This window comes from Ornithodoros turicata, chromosome 4 (genome assembly GCF_037126465.1).
Source record: "Ornithodoros turicata isolate Travis chromosome 4, ASM3712646v1, whole genome shotgun sequence".
NCBI lineage: Eukaryota > Metazoa > Arthropoda > Arachnida > Ixodida > Argasidae > Ornithodoros > Ornithodoros turicata.
In genome coordinates this window covers 48,853,460-48,865,500 of record NC_088204.1, presented here as the reverse complement: position 1 = coordinate 48,865,500, position 12,041 = coordinate 48,853,460, and the positions used below count along the sequence as shown (strand labels likewise).

General features: G+C 46.9%; 1 long non-coding RNA gene across 1 annotated transcript in view; it reads right to left on the bottom strand.

The window, feature by feature from the left end:
• Window positions 1–8,927, bottom strand: part of LOC135393128 (uncharacterized) — a 53,644-nt gene extending 44,717 nt beyond the window's left edge. Inside the window, exons 1-2 of the long non-coding RNA XR_010422471.1 lie at window positions 8,852–8,927; window positions 8,592–8,771 (exon numbers count right to left, since the gene is read on the bottom strand). This is a non-coding gene — a long non-coding RNA (uncharacterized LOC135393128). The remainder of the gene's footprint in view (window positions 1–8,591; window positions 8,772–8,851) is intronic.
• Between the last annotated feature and the right edge of the window lie 3,114 nt (window positions 8,928–12,041).

Sequence of the window (12,041 nt, the reverse complement as noted above, 5' to 3'; positions counted from 1 at the left end):
ACTTTAGCCCGAAGAGGAAAAGTACAGCGCCACACCGCCACGTTTCGTGGCGTGGCGCCACGTGACAAATATCATGTACATCCTCGAAAGAGGAGCAGCAGTCGAGACATAAAGAGGCTCCCAAGTAGTCGTGTATTTTGAGCATCTAGACAAGCAAGAGATTTGTCTGCACTCAGAAGTGGGATAAGACTGCTTCTTGCATATTGAGTTTATTGTGAGTTTGTGACAGGACTTGGCAACGGTGCATAATGCTTCGAAAGCGCGTCGCACTGAAGACTTCACTACCGTCAAGCACATCCGCCGAGAACAAGAAGAGTGCCGTGCCAGCGCTCAGCACCGATTCTGACGTACTTGCGTCCATCACTGCGGATGACTGTGTCGACGAGAGTCAGGATATGGGTCGTCACGAGGACCAATCACCCGACCAACTTAGGCAAAGGTTGGACCAACGGCGAGAACTGGAACCTGGGATTGACCAACTAGGTGGACAATGAGGCATCACTGAGGATGCTGCTGCAGTGCCTCTTGTATCGCGTTCAACTGAGACTCAAGAAGGATTTGCCAACACAGGTGGGGCCCCCTTTTCTTCAAATATCACTTAAGTTACTCTGCTTCGTCTACAACCCTTTCCCACACACCGTCCGACAGGGTGCCTCGAGCTATGTATGTTCACCACGATCCATCTAGTGCCATTCAGGAGTTTTGCGGTTCGGACGATGTTATTGGAGCAAATGGTTGAATGGTTAACCGAATTCCAACAAGCGGCGGCATTTGCGGGATGGAACGAAGAGCTGAAACTAAATGTGGCTCTGTCGAAAATGAAGGGTACCGCGAGCACTTGCCCAATTGCAAGTAGATGCACAACGTGAGATGCGTTTGAGACTGCGTTTGAATCTGCGTTTGTGCACACCGAGAGTCAATCGGATCTATGACGCCGAATGTTGCAACGAGTGCAACAGGACGGCAAGGACATACTAAAATACGAGGGGTGCTCAAGTCAAACCGGACCTTTCTGTCTCCTGAGTGTACAAATGGCTCGCGCTACCTCTTTATCGTCATTTTCACATGCGACAGGCCTCCGCGTTCACCATGTGGTGGTCCAAAGTTTGTGCAAAACAGAAGACACAGGCTGGACAAGTTGGCCGACATTGAGGTGAGCGCGCATATCGAACAGCGAATTGTCACGAAGTTTCTCGTGAATGAAGACGTAAAGTCATCTGAAATTCACAGAAGACTTCAGGCTCAGTATGGCCACGATGCCCTTAGCCGCAGCAAAGCGTTTGAATGGTGCAAACGGTTCCGAGACGGCCGCACATCAGTGGAGGACGATCCCTGCCGGGCCGGCTCCGAGCCCAGTGTCAGAGTTCCTGAGAACATCCAACTTGTGGAGCGCCTGATCCTCAAGGACCGACGCATAACATGTCTCGAACTGGCTCGAAAGATGCACCTTTCTGTGGGAACGTTGAACACTATCATTCATGAACATCTCCAGTTTCGGGAAGTTAGTGCCCGTTGGGTACCGAGGCAGCTCTCCGTGTTTGACCGGCAGAGAAGACTGGAAATCTCCCAAGAGCTAAGATACGGTTTCGACACTGAAAAACAGCCGTTCCTTGATCGGATCATCACGTGCGATGAAACGTGGGTGCACCATTTCACTCTTGAGTCTAAACGCGCATCAAAACAGTGGAAGCATCCGGGCTCGCCAGCTCCCAAAATGTTCCGAAGCACCCCGTCTGCGGGTAAGGTCATGGCCACGGTTTTCTGGGACAAGGCTGGCGTTGTTCATGTTGACTTTCTGCCCAGTGGTACCACCACCAATAGTGCACATCACTGCCATGTTCTCAGGGATGTGCATAAGGCGCTGAAGCAAAAGCGGCCTGGCCTTTTTCACCAAAGGAGTCCTCCTCCTACAGGACAATACACGCCCGCATGCCGCGCATCTCACGACAAGCGGCTTACAGGAACTTGGCGGGGGGTTGCTGGTACATCCCCCTTACAGTCCAGACCTCGCTCCCAGCGATTTCCATCTCTTCGGGCGACTGAAGGCATTCCCTGGGGGCCGCCACTTCAGCTGCGACGACGAGGTCAAGAATGCGGTCCGATCATGACTGGTACGCGCCGGTAAGGATTTATACGCTGCTGGCATCCAAGCCCTCGTGAAACGCTGGGACAAGTGCATTAGTGCAGCTGGAGATTACGTTGAAAAATAAAACTAATTTCTCGCCTGTAAGTTCATTTTACTTGTGCGAAAAATGAAAAGTCCCGGTTTGACTTGAACACCCCTCGTATGTGCATGGAGAAAGAGCCACTTTGCGTCAAGTTCAAGCTGAGTGTAATTGACACAATTAATTAGATAATTCGAACGCTCCACTCACCAAAATGAGTTACTCCTGGAGAGACAAGGAATATGAAACTGTCCATGATCTGCTTCGCGTAATCGGAGGGTATACAGCTTTTCGAAGGGCACAAGGAAGTCAGATTCGAGCTAGCACAAATTGCCGTACAAGTGCGCCAGCTAAAACGACTGGGTCTACTGGGACTGTAGTGAAAACGTCGTCGAGCGACGCTGCAGCCAGTATACAAGCAAAACGGGCAACGATAAGTCCAAGACAAAGTGCTACAATTGTTAAGGATATGGGCATTATGCGAGCACGAGTCTCGAACCTAAGAGACCACAACGCTGCTCGAAATGTAACCAAGAAGGCCATGGATCGAGGAACTGCACTTTCCAGACAGCCCTCAAGACAGTTGTACAGGCAACGGTGAACGAGAGGTGCAAAATGATCTACAAGAACGCCATAGTGTGCGGATGAGAAGACGTCGCACTCTTGGACACCGGGGCTGATATCAGTCTCATGAAGGTTAGTTTTGCTGCGAAGTTGAACAAGCCGCTTATTGTTCAACCAGGCATTCCCATACGGGGTGACATACGGGGTGCACCCAAAGCAACAGTTTCACAGGTTCCGGGCAAATGCATTACGTTGGCGCCCCCCCCCCCCCCCAAGATGAGCATGTAATTATATCGTTCCACTTTACTGAACTTTATGCACCCCTAAGGGTGCAATAGAAAATGTGGGAGGAGAGGGGGGTTCTATAAAGAAGCAGAAGTAGCGCGAATTTCCCGTTAAAAAGAAATGAAAAATTCCACACACACAACCACATGATTTATGAACCTAAGGTTGACGCAAGCTCTTGCACAGACTTGTTTTTTGTGTGTTTCATGAAGGTCAGTTGTGTTGGGGTTGGCATGGTATGCGATAAGCCTAAGCTAATGCCAGTCACAAATTTGTGTAGCAGTAAATTTTCTTCACATGCGGCTTTGAAGAACTGCTTACTTGAAAAAAAAAAAAAATAACCAGGTGTGACACATATACAACCATATGTCACGGGCATTTGGTGCCAGTCATTCAGTGAAAGTAGTTTGCATGAGATGCCACATATTCTCCTGGTGACGATGAGGTGGAAGAAGCTTTCCAGCGATAAATGTATGTCATGGTGTCGCGTATTGCAACAGCATTCAGGCACTCTTTCGAGTGACAGATCCATAGATGTTGAAATCATTTGTCATGACGCTGATGACACATTCTTAGTTATATCCGAACTTTGTTACCGTAGTATTCCCATATTCTGTATACCCTCCACTCACTGCTTTAGGAGTGCAGTGCGAGTCAAGGCAGAGGAGAGCTGGTGTGAAATGGGAGTACCCATTCTGCGTAGTTATTGTACAGGACATGTCGTACGGGAAAAACCGTGGACAGTTAGCATGCACCTGAGCTGGTGTAAGGGGAACAAGTCGTAACATAATTGAATGTACAGTAAGGTATTACACTTACACATATGCATATTAGAAGTGGATATTGGTTTGGTTCACTATTTTTGAACTCAGCTATTCAGAACATGTTGAAGGCAGGCACAACACCAAATTAGAGGCATTGTGGCATTCGCGATAAATAGAAACATGATTGCAACGTGGATGCGGGAGTATATTATAAATCATGTAGCATGATTCCATAGGAATGTGTTTTCCCATTCTTAAGATTTACCTGTACAGGATACGAGACTACACAAAAAGAGTGCAATAATCACACCAGTGTAAAGCTTCAGTGTCGTCGAGCAATTTTCAACGGTCCTGCTCACAGAAATGATGCAGAACAGCATGTATACATTTTCGCTTGAAAGAAAAGCCTTGAGCTTCAGGAGACACAGCAGGGACACTGTTTTTTTGTTTAGTGCTATATTCACACTCAACACTTGGGTACATGGATAAACTCTGTGGCCATATGATAGATATCAACAACATAAAAGAAGGAGAGCTAGTGTAACATGGGTACATGTTTACAGTGCTTTACTACTGTCATCTATATCCACACTGAACACATGTGCACAGAAATTAACTGTGCAGCCATACGGCAGCTCTCTATAACGTAGAAGAACGATAGCTACTGTTAACATGGGACCGTGCTCTTCCACGTTCTCGTGTGCTCAGTGTATATGCAAACGGCTGCACTGGCAGGACAGGCCTGTACCCATGCTAACTTTCTTTTAAGTAGTTGACAACGGTCATGTGGTCATGTACAACATTTCCATGCACTCATGCTAGAGTTATGGCAGAACCACATTTCCATTTTGATGTTGCATGTACCAGCTGGCTACCATTATAATTGTCAATACCATCTATTGATAAGCTTGTAGCCTACATTTTGTTATATCTGTCTGGAAGGTGTTATATGCAGTAATTGCTGTTGATCTAATTTTCAACTTGCAGTGCAGTGCAATGTGAGCAAGGGAGCTCAAAGTTTCTGTACACATTGCCCTTGATTCCTATGCAATTCAGCTCTTTTGCAGTACACCTCAGATATATTAGTGGAGTCAGCATGTGGAATGCAGCAAGGATTTTTTTCCTTGTGCACCATTGCCCACTCATGTTATCATGTGACCTCACCAACTAATTGAGCAGGGTATGGAGAGTGCATGTCTCTATGAAAAAAGTCATCCCTGTGGAACTACGTAATAGCCTTTATTGTCCGAATATAAACAAAAAATCTCACGAATACAAAGTTGTTGTGACAAATGAGTCCACGAGACCACAACAGAGAATTTTTTTAGAAAGGATCTCCAGAATATCGAAATGCAACAACTCAGGGAAAAGTTGCCATTGAGTGCCGCAAGTAGGGGGGGGACGGACAACCAACCACGCTATTCCATTCTCTCTTACATCTTTCTCACTCACTCTCTTTCATACACGGCCAATGATGATTTCGATGATTCCGGGCGTATGAGGCTTACATGTTTGTGTCGTCCCTAAGTGTGGTCTGCCTCGACCAAATCTCGTTGTCTACGGTACGTCTCCAGAATATCTATGCTTATACAATGCACAAAAACTGTCAGTGATTGGTTATGGGTATGTACCTTGTAATAGTTAACCTAAAAAGTAATGGTGCTTCCAAAAGGTCTCCAGCCTCCTTTAGCACACTGCTGTGTAGTGTCTTTTGCAGAAGCAGCCCTACAAAAGCAGATCTACTGTTACCAGACGATAAATCAAAATAGATGTAAGCAGCTGTCTTTTTGAATGTTTTCCAATGTAGCAGTAGTAACACAATACCTGAGGAACTGTTTTTCATTGGTCTCCTCTGCTGTGGCATACTGAAATAAGTAAAACACTGATTTCAGTTTCATCTATGGTTACATGTGAATCCAGGGAAAATGGGGACCTCGTTCGGTTTTGCTCCGGTATTTTCATAACCTGGGAACGCAGGATCTGCTCAAATTTCGTGTTCAGTGTTGTGCAACAATATGCAATATTTCCATGCCTCGATAGTATCCATACAACAGCCGCAAGACGCTAATGCACTGTATGATCAGTCCTATTGGCCGGTTAAATGTTTCTGGAGATAAGACACGCTGCAGAGAGATGATAGATACTGGGATGGTTAATAAACATACGAGTGGATAACGCCCATCAATTTCTCCATCGGGGCTCGCAACAACCATCTAGCACGTTATTGCTCTTACTGTACATTGACTGGGGTGCTTACAGTGTGTACCACAGGAGATGACACTCATAATAAGCGCCAGCACAGACAGCACTACGCTTTGTTTTTTAAGATTCACATTTAAGTTCGGCCATCCGCACGCTCTGTCGGTCCATTGGATTGGTATCTGGATTTTGTCCAGTGGCACATGTCGATGTCACTCTCTTTGACCACACTTCGACGGTGCTTTTATATTTACCATGCAAGAGCTTGCAATAGCGCCTTCTAAAAACAACTGCTGCATTTCGTGATCCCGGTCAAGCGTTACGCCACTTTTCTTTACTAACCGCGCATTTAAACCGATTCTGCTTAATTTTTACCAGTTGGACTTCGAATTAGTGAAACATCACCTACCACAACCACTCTATGGTAGTTTTTTCAGCACACGTTCACAGTTACAACGTCCTTAGGCCGACATTAAACTAGCCCCTCCCCTAGTTTAAAACACGTCCCATTCAAATACATGGGTGTTAAACCACCGGTCTAAGTAGCTTGGGTGGATGATCGAAATGGAATATTTGAAGGGAATATTCGTCCCATTGCGATAAATTCCATCTCCTGAGCGCTTCTAGCAACTATATCAATCAAAACTTACCCAAGATTTGGTGAAAAATTCTTCGTGAACCGGGGATTAGGCCTAGCGGCCACAACCGCTTCTGGCAGACTCTGGTGAAATGCGCATGCGCCGTGCAGGAAGCTTGCTATGTGCGGTGCCATTGGCTTCACAGCAGCAGGTTGTAGGGCATGGGGTGGTGATCCAGGATTGGCGAACGAAAGTCTCACGTGATCGATTTAAAGTCGACGTCACTAAACCAATGGTTTAAGTGAGTTGGTGAATGCGGGTATCAGCCTCTACGCTAAATTCCAACACACACACAAAATTCAGTTTTGTTAGATATTCGTTTGTGGAGGTACTTGAGTCCACTAATCGTATGTTAATTACTTGTAAATAGGAACTTGATACTTGTGATGATAGGAATCGAGACAGCGCTCCCGGGACGGCACATTGCACCACCGCATCCAGCAAGCTGACAGCGCCTGAGAGAGGAAGACAGCTACGTGCCCTTTCCACCCTCTTCTCTGCCTCCTCCATGTCGTCACTCCCTCTGTACCCGGAATGGGTGCCGGAAACGGTCTCCCTTTTCGTACGCGACAACGCGCAATGCACCCCTCTCACGAAGTCGGATTTTCTTTCGCTTCTTTAACTTTAATCAGACTAGGTTGTTCATGGGATCAGATAAAATAACAATTGAATTTAATTACGTTGAACCTCAGGGTCGCAAGGCACACGCTGTGTAGTCGCTCTGTCGTGACAGCAGGAAAAACTACTTCGATAATTTTTTGCAGAGCACAGAGGCAACGCTATGTTTTAGCTCCTGTGAAAAACGCAGCAGAAATTTGTGAAACAAGTGTAAATGTGGTCAACCCATGACATGCTTTTAGATGTCTAACAGTAGACGTCTACTGCGAAATATCTCGCCCATGTCTCGTAGACCACCCCTTCTTAGATGTCTAAATAACGTATAAGGTTGTGGACAGCTTCTAGACGTTTAAATTAAGGTATCCCTGAAGTCTCAAGTTACCGTATTTCTGGACGTATACTAGCGCACATGTGTCGCCTGGGTTGGTACAAACCGACACTGGGGGTGGGCAGAAGGACTTCTAGTGAACTGCAACTGTCATAAGCTATAGATGTTCAAACTTCAAGTCTTGTGGCTGGAGTAACGGGCAAGGCAGGGACCTTGAAGCGAAGGGGAAGGGTTTCTAAACCACATCCTCGTTTCGGGTTTTGAGTAGTTTATGGGAAAGAGGAGATGTGGTGTAAAGCTAAACGGCACCAGTAACGACAGAAACGTCGCTTAGTGGTCACCGGAGGCCCGCTTTCGAGCCCCGTCCAATCAGTCGTTCCTTGCACGACTGGCGACCCCGGACGGCAGTGACCAACCGATCAAAGCGAAGAAGACGATGTAGCTCCGTGGCGACTGCAAAAGAAAAAAAAATCGATTGCCTCGTAGCGCGTGCGGAAATTTCGCTTGTCTCCATCGTCCGTGTATGTCGACGATACAGCGAACGTCGGTGTAGATACTGGCGCCGTTCTCCGCTCGCTGTTCCCAGTTCCGAGAGCAGCTGCTCGCCACCTAGCCTAGCGGTCGTAGGCATGATCGATATGCATGTGCCGTGGGGGCTTTTGAGCACGTTCAAGAGCACACAGGGGTTGAGATTCGTCTGTACGTAGTAAACGGCAAACGGCTTCTCGGTCAGTAGTGGTGCTTGATACATGACAATTGCTGCCTCAGGATCTGCAGCAGGCGCATACACATCTGTAGATAAAGGACACGTATCCTTCGAACCACTGCCTGCAGTGGTATCGTTGCTAGTGTAGAGCCAAACAAGTTTATCTCTTACCGCTCAGTACCACGGGCAAAACTGTATCTCAAATATATTTTAAGTGCATTTTATGCACTGCTGTATTCGGTGGTATAGTGCTTTTCGTCAAAGTATGTAGTTTGCATAGACCCCAAACCATAAACTTTGACATTTCGTTAACTGCACAAATACCTTTTTCTTGTAGACGCGCCAGGTACGTTGGATCTTCGTGGCAGCAGACTCCCTCTGCGCCTGCTCTGTTATTCGATCTTCTGGCTGTTCCCGCTTCGTTGGCTTCACTGGTCGACAGTTGCTGACGGAACTTGTGCTTAGGTTGCTTCCTTGTGATAATTCACCTACAGATTTCTTACGCTGCACGATAACGAAGAGAGACAGGTGCACCTTTCTGAATACAGATATCATGTAAGGGCACAGCGAAGAAACCCAAATACCTGCTTGGACATCTAAGTCGCTTCGCCTGTTGAAATTTAACGTTCTACGGAGTATTAGACCGTTTCTTCTTCCTCCTCTTCACGGACATCCTGCGATTATTATCTTTTTCCGCGCACAGGTGACCCCTGCTTGTTACCGTTTTGCAGAGTTACCCCGAGGCGAGTTTCCACCTGAAGCACGGTAATGTGAAGCGCTCCCTCACCGCCGTCAGAAACTCTGTAAACAGAGAAAAGGAAACGATTGTCCGTAGTGCCGCGATCCTAAATTCTTACTCCTTTTACTCCTAATTTACACTGTGAAATTAACCTCCCAGGAACTGCGCCTAGCGAGGGCACCCGGGGCGGCTGCATTCAACCCCCCCCCCCCCCCCACCACCACCACCACCGCCACCACCACCACCGTGGGAACAGCTCTGCCGTGTTGCTGCACATTTTCTGAAAATGATCTTCCCGTATAGCACCATTTTTTCTTTTCTTTCTCTTGTTTTCGACCTGATGAGGGTTCACTACTGCAGTTCAATTAATGTCAAAATGAACGCAGCATGCAGCAAGCTCCTTTGAGAATTGTCACTGTTCGGTTGCCCGTAGCTCAAACAAGCAAGCGAGTTTTTTTTTCTCTTTTTCTAGAAAATCGACATTGTTCTCAAAGAACTTGAAACTTAAATTATACCTAACATGTTTCCAACACAAGAGCGTGCTGGCAACGACAGTTATCGGTGACGTCCAAGGCCATGGAGGAAGGAAACACAGGAGCGGCCCCTCCGACAGTTTTCCATCGGGACGAGCGTAGCTGCCTTCGTATTGCATTCTGGGATGCTCCTGTCTACCACGTGATTGCTCATGTGACCCTCCAGACAGCACGGCGCCACCAAAGCAGACGACGCGAGCTGTAGTTGTGTCACAGTTTAGATGGTAGAATTATATTGACCGCGTGCTTGCACTTTTATTTCGGTGTGTTCGAATGTTTGCTCTTCTATTAGAAGACCAGTCACAGTGTGCAGAACGCAAAAGGAGTACGTAGGACCGGAAACATCACGTGTGGCAACGGTGACTTCCAACGTATGTACGTTTCTTGATTAAGTGGTAAAGAATGCTGTACCCAGAACAGCATTAATCACATTTGTACAACAACAGAGGATATGAATTGAATCTGCAGCACAGTGGCATGTCCCAAATGAACGATTCAAGATGACTCGAACACACACAGGCGACTAAAACAACCGGTCCGGTCGTGTACTTACAAATAAAACGTGTTCCCCTGAGAGAGCTGCGTTCCGTTCAACGATAGCCGCAGCCGGGACAGGAACACATCACCATACGTCGTTTCTACGATGGTGCTCACATTTTCACAATAAATGACTTCCAAAAAGCAAAATCACACGGAGAGCAGCGCGAGAAACAAAGCCTTGCAAAACCGAAACTTTAGAGAGGATCACGTGGTGGACAGGATGTAATGGCGATTTTGACTCGAGCGACCGCTAGAGGGTGGCTACACTAGTCTGGAAGAAAGAGCCGCCGCTCCTTGTGTTTCCTTCTTCCATGTCCCAGGGCACAGCGGTGACATAAATCCGCTATTTTTGTAACTACCCTCAAGCGGGTGCTTCTTGCAAAACCGCCACCTTGTCCTGGTCACACGTCATAGAAAACGTATTTTTGTGGTTCCTCCGACTTTGTTGACATGTCATTTTACTGCTTCCCGTCGGCATCAAGCCAAGAGATGTACGTATGAGGGGTGTTCAAGTTAAACCGGGACTTTTCATTTTTCGCACAAGTAAAATGAACTTACAGGCGAGAAATTAGTTTTATTGTTCAACGTAATCTCCAGCTGCACTAATCCCCTTGTCCCAGCGTTTCACGAGGGCTTGTATGCCAGCAGCGTAGCAATCCTTACCGGGGCCTAGCAGCCACGATCGGACCGCATTCTTGACCTCGTCGTCGCAGCTGAAGTGGCGGCCCCGAAAGAACGCCTTCAGTAGCCCGAACGGATGGAAATCGCTGGGGGCGAGGTCTGGACTGTAAGGGGAATGTGACAGCAACTCCCAGCCAAGTTCGCCAACGCGGAGGCCTGTCGCGTGTGAAAATGACGAAAAAGAAGTAGCGCAAGCCATTTGTACACTCAGGAGACAGAAAGTCCCGGTTTGACTTGAATGCCCCTCTATTTTGCCAGCGTAAGTTATCCGGTGCTTCTTCCGCGATATGGTATCCCATTTCTCCTTAGTTTAAGTGCATAGCATCGGTTCAGTGTGTCTGAAAGCAGCATGGAAATGATCCCCAAAATATTTTTAGTTTTTCGCCGGAGATTTTTTTTTTCATCGGAGATAGCGCGCACTAAGCGCATAGCGATTCTTATATTTTAATGGATAATGCGTTACACGATAACGCACATCGTTGACTTCGCTTGTGCATAGCTGCTGTGGCTGTCAGAAGTCTGAGGTGGCAGCGGGTATTCCGCTCACCGGAGGATGTCTTTGCGGGTGTGAACGTAATTTTCCGACTTATGTTGACTTTCATAAGCGATACACTTGCGGCTTCCTTCTCTGGAGCATGATTGAATATAAGAAATCTTCACGTGACAATTTGTTCTAACACCGTGAGAAAGCAATGTTTTTTCGAGCAATTAAGCTATACACTTGCGGTTTCCTTCTCTGGCGCATGATTGAATATAATTGCTAATTCCATTGAAAGAGCAATTTTTGCCCCGCGCCTTGTGGGGTTTCAGTGTATGCTCCCGGCGGGGTCGCACAGGTTTGCTTTGTGAATGGAATGCTAGCATTCAAGGCGCGATGCGCGCTCTGTGAACAACGCGTGACCTACGTGCTTTCTCGGCTTTGCTTTGGCCACGTGAGCTTCTGCAAAATGCTTCGGAATCGCACAATATAATTACACACAGCGGGACGCGCCAAGTTTCCGCTGTTCAAGAGACACACGACATTCAATTACTTTTTTCGAGTAATGGGCACAAGTCTGCGGCCGTACCACACTCAACTACTTTTTTAGAGGTTGATTATTGGAGTAGCTTTTTTTGTACCATTCAAATTCAAATCGCTTCCGAAAACGCCATATCAGGAAAAATGTCACAAAATGTGATTAATACTGAAGGAAATGTACGAATTGCACAGATGACATTTGCCGATGCACACAGGAGTACAGTTAAAGCTCACTGCAACTGTAATGGGAAATGGGGAATTTC